General features: G+C 40.9%; 1 pseudogene; it reads right to left on the minus strand.

The window, feature by feature from the left end:
* Positions 1–11672, minus strand: part of LOC146636010 (uncharacterized) — a 53635-nt pseudogene extending 41963 nt beyond the window's left edge.
* Positions 11673–12584: the final 912 nt, after the last annotated feature.

Below are 12584 nucleotides of genomic sequence, written 5' to 3' on the forward strand. Positions count from 1 at the left end.
ACACACACACACACACAAGCCCGGTCAGCAATCTTAGTGAGGACCTTCATTGACATAATGCTTTCCCTTGCCCAGGGGTCAGCAACCTTTAACACCCAAAGAGCCACTTGGACCCAGTTTTCACGCAAAAGAAAACACTGGGAGCCGCAAATACTTTTTGACATCTAAAATGAAGATAACACTGTATATATTGGGTTTTTTTTTACCTTTATGCTTTGTGTGAACAACTAAAGTAAGTAAGTAAAGTTTATTTATTAAGCGCTTTTCACAGACAGGCAGTCACAAAGCGCTGTACACAAATATTAAAATAAACAATACAATCAATAGACATTATACACAATGTAAAAGATCAAATGTAAATAATGTAAAGAATATAAAATACGTAGATCAACAAAAGGCTTGTTTGAACAGAAAAGTTAAACTGCTTTTTAAAAGAATCCACAGAGCAACTAAGGTGTGTTACTTATGAAATCCATGAAGTGCTAATGAAAAAATTACATTTTATTTATGTAATTAACACATTTTGAACTCTTAAAGAAATATAACAAATGGAAAGACACCCAGCTGAACTAAAATGATCCATGTAGCAAACAAAAACTGTTGTGAGCCGCCACCCTTATATCGCCTTTGGGCTTTTGGAGCCTTGACCTGACTTTTAAAAAATAATTGGAAAAAAAGAACTATGCTGCTAAAAGATGAAAAATGGATATTTGCATAATTCTGCCTAAATATGTATTTTACCTGGTTAATGTGTGTGGCGGGGCGTGGTCTGCAGTGCCGCTGCATGGGAGTCGGACTCACCTGAGCGGCACCCGCAGTCACGCCTCGTCGCCTCAAAGTCTGTGCTCTCTCTGCTGTTGCTTTGGTGTGTGTCGGGCTGTGAGCTGAAAAGCTACAGCCGGCTGTATGCGTACAACAACCGTGTGTGAAAAGCGGTCGATAAAGAGATGCTGAAAAGCATGTTGATGGAAACATCGTCGGGTCTGCCGTGATATGTATACAATAAGACTTATGGTCCCGAACCTCTGCGCACAGCGCCTGCAAATCGGGGCTGCATGAAGTCACTTTCATCTTCACGCAGGACTGTAAGCTGTCATCTGTGAGGCATGAGCGGTGTTTGTTTTTAACATAGTTCACGGTGGAGAACAGCTAACGACATAATAAGGATCAGAAGATCCATAATTGGCCTACCTGGGGTTGAAAGTCTCGATAAATGCACAGCGTTTCGGCGGGTATACTGGCTTCCGCGAGTGTGACGCTTATTTTAAGCGATGAAAAAAATAATAAGATATAATTTTATTTTTATATTTCAAAATCACAATAATCTTCCAATTTAGAACTACAAGTTAAAAAAAGAACTAAACACAAATAAAATACACTTCAGCTAAATACTTCTAATTTAATTTCCCAAACCACCCAGAGCCGCAAAATAAAGACTAAAGAGCCGCATGAGGCTCCGGAGCCGCGGGTTGCCGACCCCTGGCCTAACCGTAGCCCTTACCCTAAACCTAACCATAACCTAATTGTAACCCTGACACTAAAACCACATTTTGAGCATCAAGAACGCCTTTACAAGCCTTCAAACTTTTGAGGACCGGTTTGTGTGTTCTCACAAGTGACTGTTGGTTCTCACAAGTGTAGTAGAATAAAGATGTCGGTCCTCACAAAGATAGATATACAGGAACACACACACACACACACATATGTCAGGCTGACTTTCCCTCTCTGAAAATATCTTCCACGTCCCGCTCATAAATGTTCATTTGAAACTATTAAAATGTTCCTTTAAGGTATTTAAATGAAATCTCTAATCTTATAAGTTATTTAAAAAGTAATGTATAGCTCTCTGGATCTGAGCTGCGTCTAAAGAGAAAGATGCAAACATTTTACCACTCAAATATTCTACAGTGTGGTTCTTGCACAGGTGAGTTTGACTGTTCACACTGAATTTCATTATAAAACACACTAATAAGTGGAAGACGGAAGTCTAAAAAAAAGGTTGTTTTTACAGTGTTTAACATTCATCAGATCATCAAAAGAATATCTCACCTGAACAGATGACAGCAGCATCCTGACCATGTTCACATCTGTTTGATCCAAATCCACTGTGCTGACACTCAGTTAGAGAACTTTCATTTCCTGAACAGGTCACATTGTCAAGCCAAATCTGTCCAGTTCCTGCACCAAAGTGAGCTGATTGAGGAACTTCCAGTGCCGACCCACAGTTTAACTGTCTGCAAACCACCCCAGCATCATTTAAGTCCCAGCCATCATCACAGACTGTTCCCCAGCTGTTATTGTGATAAACTTCAACTCTGCCAGAACATCGACTTGATCCAGATCCAGTTAATCTGATTGGACCTTTTAATGAAAAACATGTGACACAAACGATGTTTTAATATATGTCCCTTAAAGAAAACAAAGATACATATCACACAAAAATACATTAACATGCAGTATGTTCCATGTCAAAAAGTGATGTCACCTGAACAGATGACACCAGCATCATAATAATGTCCATTGTAGTAGTAGTAGTAGTAGTAGTAGTAGTAGTAGTTTCCCCATCCAGAGTGTTGACATTCAGTTAGAGAACTTTCATTTCCTGAACAGCTCACACCACTGAGCCAGATCTGTCCAGTTCCTGCACCAAAGTAAGCTGATCGAGGAGCTTGTAGTGCAGACCCACAGTTTAACTGTCTGCAAACCACCTCAGCATCATTTAGGTCCCAGTTATGATCAGAAACTGTTCCCCAGACATTATTGTGAAAGATTTCAACTCTGCCAGAACATCGGCTCGATCCAGAACCAGCTAATCTAATCAGATCTAAAAGGGAAAGAACATGAAAAACATTATAATAAATCCTTACATCAAAAAAGACTTAATGGAAGACACAAATGAACAGTCTAACTGACAGTTTTCTCACCTGAACAGATGACAGCAGCATCCTGACCATGTTCACATCTGTTTGATCCAAATGCACTGTGCTGACACTCAGTTAGAGAACTTTCACTTCCTGAACAGGTCACATTGTCAAGCCAAATCTGTCCAGTTCCTGCACCAAAGTGAGCTGATTGAGGAACTTCCAGTGCCGACCCACAGTTTATCTGTCGGCAAACCACCTGAGCATCATTTAAGCCCCAGCCATCATCACAGACCGTTCCCCAGCTGTTATTGTGATAAACTTCAACCCTACCAGAACATCGAGTCGATCCAGATCCAGTTAATCTGATCACACCTTTTATGTAAAAGACATAACACAAACTATATTTCAATACATATCTTAAAGAAAATACAGATGCATAACACTCAAAAATACATTAACATGCAGTTTTTTCATATCAAGAAGTCATGTCACCTGAACACATGACACCAACATCATATGAATGTAAACTGTAGTAGTTGTTGTAGTAGTTTCCCCATCCAGCGTGTTGACATTCAGTTACAGAACTTTCATTTCCTGAACAGCTCACACCACTGAGCCAGACCTGTCCAGTTCCTGCACCAAACTTATATGATGGGGTAGCTTGTAGTGCAGACCCACAGTTTATCTCTCTGCAAACCACCTCAGCATCGTTTAAGACCCAGTTATGATCAGAAACTGTTCCCCAGACATTATCATGATAAACTTCAACTCTGCCAGAGCATCGAGATGATCCAGAACCAGCTAATCTAATCAGATCTAAAAGGGAAAGAACATGAAAAACATTATAATAAAACCTTACATCAAAAAAGACTTAATGGAAGACACAAATGAACAGACTAACTGACAGTTTTCTCACCTGAACAGATGACAGCAGCATCCTGACCATGTTCACATCTGTTTGATCCAAATCCACTGTGCTGACACTCAGTTAGAGAACGTTCATTTCCTGAACAGGTCACATGATCAAGCCAGATCTGTCCAGTTCCTGCACCAAAGTGAGCTGATTGAGGAACTTCCAGTGCCGACCCACAGTTTAACTGTCTGCAAACCACTCCAGCATCATTTAAGTCCCAGCCATCATCACAGACTGTTCCCCAGCTGTTATTGTGGTAAACTTCAACTCTTCCAGAACATCGAGTCGATCCAGATCCAGTTAAAATGATGGACACAGCTGAAAACAAAATACAGAGAAGATATGAAGGGGACCAAAAATAGAATACTTTTAGTTTCCAGCCATAGATTCCAAGTTATAGCAGAACGATAAACTGAAAGGTGTAATTCTGTCAGTCCACACAGCTTTAACACTAATAAAACAGTCTATAAAAAGTCCAATGGATTCACTCCTGACCTACAAAGACATTCAGCTCCCAAATTTGTATTATGACAGAGTTTGTGAGGACTGCAGAACATCCACATTAAGAAAGTTGAAGCAGGCGACTTTGTTTGAATTGCTTCAAGATCAAAACTTCAAGTTGCAGCCTTTATCAAATCTTTCAGGGGTATGGTCTCCCTTAAACACACACATACAGACTCACGCACAGACACACACACACAGATGACAGGCTGACTTTCCCTCTGAAAAGATCTTCCATGTCCCGCTCATAAATGTTCATTTGAAACTATTAAAATGTTCCTTTAAGGTATTTAAAATGAAATCTGTCATCTTGTAAGTTATTAACAAGTAATGTATACATCTCTCTGGATCTGAGCTGCGTTTATAGAGAAAGATGCAAACGTTTTACCGCTTAAATATTCAACAGTTTGGTTCTTGCACAGATGACTTTGACTGTTCACACTGAATTTCATTATAAAACACACTAATAAGTGGAAGACGGAAGTCTAAAAAAAAGGTTGTTTTTACAGTGTTTAACATTCATCAGATCATCAAAAGAATATCTCACCTGAACAGATGACAGCAGCATCCTGACCATGTTCACATGTGTTTGAACCAAATCCACTGTGCTGACACTCAGTTAGAGAACTTTCATTTCCTGAACAGGTCACATTGTCAAGCCAAATCTGTCCAGTTCCTGCACCAAAGTGAGCTGAATGAGGAACTTCCAGTGCAGACCCACAGTTTATCTGTCTGCAAACCACCTGAGCATCATTTAAGTCCCAGCCATCATCACAGACTGTTCCCCAGCTGTTATTGTGATAAACTTCAACTCTGCCAGAACATCGACTTGATCCAGATCCAGTTAATCTGATTGGACCTTTTAATGAAAAACATGTGACACAAACGATGTTTTAATATATGTCCCTTAAAGAAAACAAAGATATATATCACACAAAATACATTAACATGGAGTGTGTTCTATGCCAAAAAGTGATGTCACCTGAACAGATGACACCAGCATCAGAATAATGTCCATTGTAGTTGTAGTAGTAGTAGTTTCCCCATCCAGAGTGCTGACATTCAGTTAGAGAACTTTCATTTCCTGAACAGCTCACACCACTGAGCCAAATCTGACCAGTTCCTGCACCAAAGTAAGCTGTTCGAGGAGCTTGTAGTGCAGACCCACAGTTTAACTGTCTGCAAACCACCTGAGCATCATTTAGGTCCCAGTTATAATCAGAGACTGTTCCCCAGACGTTATTGTGAAAGATTTCAACTCTGCCAGAACATCGGCTCGATCCAGAACCGGCCAACCTGATCAGATCTAAAAGGCAAAGAACATGAAAAGCAGTTAAATACAGCCTTACCTCAAAAATGACTATCTTGCAATATCATGTTGATCCAGCAGTTTTCACACCTGAACAGATGACAGCAGCATCCTGACCATGTTCACATGTGTTTGATCCAAATCCACTGTGTTGACAGTCAGTCAGAGAACTTTCATTTCCCGAACAGGTCACATCATCAAGCCAAATCTGTCCAGTTCCTGCACCAAAGTAAGCCGATCGAGGAGCTTGTAGTGCTGTCCCACAGTTTATCTGTCTGCAAACCACCTCAGCATCATTTAAGCCCCAGCCATCATCACAGACTGTTCCCCAGCTGTTATTGTGATAAACTTCAACCCTGCCAGAACATCGAGTCGATCCAGATCCAATTAATCTGATCACACCTTGTATATAAAAAGATATAACACAAACTATATTTCAATATACATCCCTTAAAGAAAATATAGATGCATAAAAGTCAAAAACACAGTGACGTGCAGTATTAGGTCTTCGTATCGCAATTGATTTCTATAATTTATTCAATACCAATTCGATTCAATTTTGACTCAGAAAAATCAGAAATATTATAATTATCATGATCATCATTATCATGTACATAACTATATTTTTATATCTATGTATAAAAATAAAGGTGACAAGCATGGAAATTCGTAAGAGGTGTAAACACCACAGCAGATGTGTCACTGTACTGGGTCACGGACCCAGTGCTTTGTGTTTATTGGTGAACTGACAGTTCAGATTATTATTAGGAGTTATGGTTCTCTGGTTACGGTACATCCCTGGATTGTGGTTTCTGTTTTGTGTCATCTCTGTTCTTCAGGTTCCTAGATTTCCTTTATCTTTTTTCTTTTCTTTGTAGTGTGTAAAGTGTAAACAGCAGTAAATACTAAATATTGAATGCTGTTGTGCAGCACGCAGGACCGACAGCACACAATGTGCTTTGAAGTAGCAGTCAAGAAAGGTGTAGTTTATCTCTATGAACAGTGAACACCCAAGTGCACACCTGTGTGGATCAGCACGCTCATATTCAAAAGGTTTCCCCATGTAACGGTCTGCTAAAGGGTGTAGAGAGCCATAGCCCCACCCCCCAGGGCATGAAGCAGGCATGGAGGAGATCTAGGCTCCAGACATCCAGAGACCCCAGAGTGCGAGAGCCCAAGGAGGACCACCGGAGGGGCATCCGTGCCACCCTCCTGGGAAGAGCTGAGGAGAGCCCAAGATGAGGGGTCACCCAGTAGCCACGGAGCAGAAACCAGAGGGGGCTGCACTGGCGTGCCCGCCGGCTCTGCCGGCAGCCAGCTGTGCCTAAGTGAATCAAGCCTCAGGCCCAGAGGCCGGAGGCCCAACGGCCCCCTACGCCCCGGAAAAGGCCTGACCACGCAACAGTCGCCAGGCCCCGCCAAGTAGCCACCGGGTGTGAGCTGGTACATACCTGAGCGCCCAGCCCCAGACACCAAGAACCACCAACGCACCAACCCCTGAGGGCATCAGCCACCGGCAGGGAGTATGGTGAGGGGAGATAGGCCTCCACACTTTGGAGGGCCTGGGAGTTCCCAGAGAGGTGGAGTCTAAGATCCGACCTGACATATAGACACAGACAAACAGGCATACACAGACACAAACATGCATTCCCACCCTCATGCACACATATACAAATACTCAGCACTCACCCAATGTAAGGATATACATAAATGGACATGTACACACAATCACACTCCCCAAACATACTCTATACCCCAGGTCCAGGTATCCACGCCCCCAGAGGGGGAAACGGCACCTAGACCCAGGAGATGTTACCCTTTCCCCCGGGGTGGAGGCAAGCAGACCGCCCCAGGCTCCACAGCAGCAGGGAGGCCCAAGATCCCAAACGAACGGCCAATACCTCCTCCCAGCCCCCCTGCCCCGATGGCCAGCAGAGAATAGGGGTGTGTGAAGACCCCAAACCTCCCTCCTCTCGCTCATGTGTAGTGTTGCTGCGTGTTGTTCTAAAGTGCATTTGAAACACAGGAGAGCATGGTGCTGCTGCCAGAGATTAGCAGGTGTTAGCACGGTCCCTCCCGAGCCACAACCAGAGCCACTAACCAGGTTATGACCACAACCCCCAGGTTAAGCCCTCCAGGCAAAGGCGGGACCAAACCACAACCCCCCAGCCCCGCTATGTGATGGAGCCGATCACAGGAGCCCAGAGGGATTGATCTAATGTGGTGGCAGAGGCTGTCTCGAGACTAATGTGATCTATTAGATTGTTTCTATATTGGCTAGAATTAAGATTATTTTTATTTTTCCAGTTCATGAGGACCGTTTTCTTGGCAATGCATAGGGCAGTAAAAACATGTGGGCTGTATTAGTTTCTGTAGTGACATCATCCAATTTGCCCATCAAGCACACTAAAGGGGAGGTTGGAATTTTACATTTCAGACACTTTGATAAGTCTTTACATATCCCACGCCAAAACTTCTGCACTGGTGGACAGAACCAAAGAGCGTGCATGTAATTGTCTGGTGTATTGCCTTGACAGTGTGAGCAGTTGTTGGAAGATGTAAAGCCCATCTGGAACATCCGATGACCTGTATAGTGCACTCTATGTAGTATTTTGTATTGTATTAATTGCAGACTGGGATTTCTAATCAATTTAAATGTTTTTAAGCATACCTGAGACCAGAAGTTTTGGTCTAAGCTGACTGATAAATCTGCTTCCCACTTTGCAATAGGAAGAGATATTGATTCATCTATTTTAGAAAGTGTTCTGTATATTTTAGACAATAATTTGGGGGCACTTAAGAGTAATAAAATGTACCGCACTTGGTGGTGTTTGTAATTCAACTTGACTGAGGTTAAATTTCTTTTTTATTATGGATTTAATTTGTTGATATTCTAAAAATCTTTTCTTGTTGATCCCATATTGTATAACTAGTCTGTCAAATGGAATAAAGTCTGTTCCTTCTAATATATGTTCCAAGTATTTAATTCCTTTACAACTCCATTCTGGAAAATTAATCATATTATTGTTTTGTAATATGTCAGGGTTATTCCAGATAGGTGTACATTTGCATGGGATTAATGAAGACTCCGTTATTTTTAGAAACTCTCACCATGCTGTCAGAGAAGAGCTGATGCTGACGCTTTTAAAGCATTCATGTCTTTTGATGTTTGAGCTGATAAATGGTAGGTCTGAAATCTCTAGATTATTGCATAGTGCCTGTTCAACCTCTAGCCAGGGCTCATCTAAGAAGGTATGTTTTAACCATCCTGAGATTAACTGAAGCCTGTTGGCTAAGAAGTATTGTTGAAAGTTTGGCACATCTAATCCTCCTTTATCCTTGGTTCTTTGTAGCGTTTTTAAACTGATACGCGGGGGTTTATGTTTCTAAAGGAATTTAGAAATATACGAATCCAGAGATCTGAATCAATCTTGTGATGGCTTGTTGGGGATCATTGAAAATAAGTAATTTATTTTTGGCAAGACCATCATTTTTATAGTGGCGACCCTTCCCATGAGTGATATGGGTAGAGATTTCCATCTAGTCAGATCACCTTCTACTTTCTTTAGAAGTGGGATGTGGTTTAATTTAGTTAAGTCTGAAAGCTTAGGAGAGACATTAATACCTAAATATTTAATATTTCCAGATTGTAGTGGGGCAGAAGAAGAATTATGGAAGGAGCAGTTAAAATCTACAGAAGAACTGTAGATTTTGATCTTGAAAACCAGTTTATTAGAGTAATTACCTCAGAAAGGTTGGTTTGTGAGCTTTGGAGAAAAAGCAACACATCATCCGCATAGAGACTGATTTTATGTTCTACGTTCTTACATTTTATGCCCTTAATTGTTGTAGCTTGTCTAAGTGCTGCTGCTAGTGGTTCGATAAAAATTGCAAAAAGTGAAGGGGAGAGTGGGCACCCCTTTCGGGTGCCCCTCAGGAGACAGGAGCTGGAGGATATCTGGTCATTTCTTCTAACACGAGCTGTTGGGGAATTATATATTCTTAGCCAGTTTATGAAAGAGTTTCCAAAGCCAAATTTGTTTAAAGTTGCAAATAAAAAATTCCAGTTAACCCTGTCAAACGCTTTCTTCATCTAGAGATAATATTGTGGTTAAAATGTTTTTACTGTATGAGTAGTCTATTAAATTAAGTAATCTATGTGTGTTTGTTGATGATTGCCTACCTTTTATGAAACCTGTTCCTAAGGTTCCTGTTTCCACATCGTAGTGTCTAGTCTGCATCTTGGTACTTTGTCTGAGTGTCCTTTTTTGCTTAGGTAGTCCTTCTCCATTGTTTATGGTTTCAGTTCTGGAATTCTGTTATCCCAGCTATGATTCCCTCCTATCTCTGATTCCCTTATTACACCAGCCCTGTGTTTTTCCCTGTCGTTCCTCAGTCGTCATATTTTGTCAGGTTATGTCATGCCACATCATGAAATCCCAGTTTTGATCATCCTTCCTAGTTTGAATTTAGCTTTTAATTCTTGTGCTCGTGTATTGTATTTCTAAGTTTGTTTTCTGCCAGTGAATAAAAACTGCCGCCTTCAAGTTAAATATTCCTTGTCTGAGTCCTTTGCGTCGGTCAAACCTCTGCCTGTCACACAGCTCACCATGACAAGATGCTTTTGTGTCAAAGTGACTGCAGCTAAAACACAGAAAAGCATGATTGGGATTTGGCTTGGCTTTTAATAGCAGATAACCTGTAAAAATACTCTGCAGTAGGTCAAAAACGGAAGAATACCACAAATAAACATATGAACATTACCTGATGCTGCTGAAGTGAAGCAGAGGAATTTTACAGAGGTTTATTAGAGACACAGCTGAACGTTTTGCACTTTGGCATATTTTTCAAAAGTTTACATTTCTCTGATTTTTAACAACCCACCCCTATGCAGTATGTTCCATATAAAAAAGTTTTGTCACCTGAACAGATGACACCAACATCATAAGAATGTCCATAGTAGTTGTAGTAGTTTCCCCATCCAGAGTGTTGACATTCAGTTAGAGAACTTTCATTTCCTGAACAGCTCACACCACTGAGCCAAATCTGTCCAGTTCCTGCACCAAATTGAACTGATTGAGGAACTTCCAGTGCCGACCCACAGTCTAACTGTCTGCAAACCACCTCAGCATCCTTTAAGTCCCAGTTATAATCAGAAACTGTTCCCCAGGTGTTATTGTAAAAGATTTCAACTCTGCCAGAGCATCGAGTCGATCCAGATCCAGTTAATCTGATTGTGGATGTACCTGAAAAAGCAAACCATAAAAATCCTAAAAATTACATACAGTAGGCTATAGCAACTGTTTTCTTTCTTTTTTTAAACTTTCTGAACCCATATATTGCTGAAAAATACTTTGTATACTTTGTTTCTTTCTACTAAAAAGACATCCTTAGCCTTAAGTTCCGCTGAATAATTTTTTAAGGAAACTAAAATTACACCGTAGCACCAAAAATTTACATGAAAAATGCAAGGTTTGATTTAGAAGATTGCACACTAAGTCACGGGCTGTATTAGAAAATGTAAGTGATGGTGGCATTTCTGTCTTGTTATCAAATATGTAAAAAAAACAAAAAAAACAAACATCAAAAATGAAACTTGATGATTTTGTAAATTGTAACAATGCTTTTTTTTGCTCACCAGGCAGCTGTGCGTGACAACCTGAAAAGTGGAAAAAGACAAAACCAGTTTAGAGCAGAAGATGTCTTGCACTTGTGAGAAAGCAAATATGTGAAACTTAACAGTAAAGTCTTTTTTTCATAATTCTTAAATCAAAATATTTTTCACGAAAAAATCAAAATCTGACAAACTCCATTTAATTTTAAACTGCAACCCTGGCATATCTGATAGGAATTTCGCACAGTTTTTCTAACCACCCATTACAAAAAATTGCCCGTAATAACATATTATTTAATAACTGATTAAACTCTTGAATACTGTTGAGATTAAATTATTTGAAGTACCTCAATTCTATGCTTTGGATTAACTAAAATGCCATATAACCATATAGTGTAGTATTAAGTGGACACAGCCCTGAAAAATAAAGGCATTAGACTACGTGTCCTTAGGGGGTAGATTCTCACCCATGCTTGCCTGGGGGAAAAAAAGTCGATAACAGGACTCCATCTTCTAGTGGAAAGTTACTGAAGCACTGGTGTTTAGACTCGAATGAGAGAGCTAGCAATAACTGTTAGGGGTACACCCTCATTTTGAGGTCTGCTGCACTGTGTCATGCAGAACACCTCTCCCTTCTAGAAGTAATTGTGTAAGAGAAAAAAGTGTGAAATTGTCTACTGAGCAGTGTTTTGTCTTCCATCAGATGCCTATGACGAGTCAAAAGAACTTGGTGAAGTGTTGATATTTAACAATTGGGGGCTCGTCCGGGATTCCAATACTAGGCTAAGAAAGACAGATTAAGCGGTTTGGGGGGTCAACCAGCAAAGCGAACAGAGACCCTCATTCTCATTTTAAAATAAAGGTAAGCACCACCTGTTCAAAGTCAAAATCAAAGCTTGCATGTTGGAGCTTATCTAAATTGTCTGTTCGCTTAGTTGATGGAATTCTCAGAGTCAATTTGCTGCAGTAGACAAAGAGATGATGTGTGATCTGTCCCAGTGTGTTAGAGCAACTAAATTGTGGGTGTAATAAGCCAAGTAAAACTAATTGGCTGTTGTGGATAGTGACTGAAAAGAGTAAGAGTAATTATCCTTAGGCGTGGTGGCTCCACTTGCTTTGGACGTGAGGCGAAACCCATGGGACCGGAATTAGGGTGGCAACCTGGGCAGATGTGGACCCCCGAACAGCTAAATCGAGGTGAGGTATCATCGTCACAGTTGACGGCCTACACAAGAGCAGTCCAAAGTTTCTCCGCTGGCCAGATTCCGTGCGGGGAGCGGCGAGCCCATGCAGCGGCGTTAGATTGCGTGTGTGAATGTGAAAGAGCGAAAGGTTGCGTCTCGATTGAAATTGAGTAGTTAAATTCGCCACGGTTGACAGCAT

The sequence above is a fragment of the Diplotaxodon limnothrissa genome, linkage group LG3 (genome assembly GCF_057381915.1).
Source record: "Diplotaxodon limnothrissa isolate DT_005_m linkage group LG3, D_limnothrissa_male_GT1.1, whole genome shotgun sequence".
Taxonomy (NCBI): Eukaryota; Metazoa; Chordata; class Actinopteri; order Cichliformes; family Cichlidae; genus Diplotaxodon; species Diplotaxodon limnothrissa.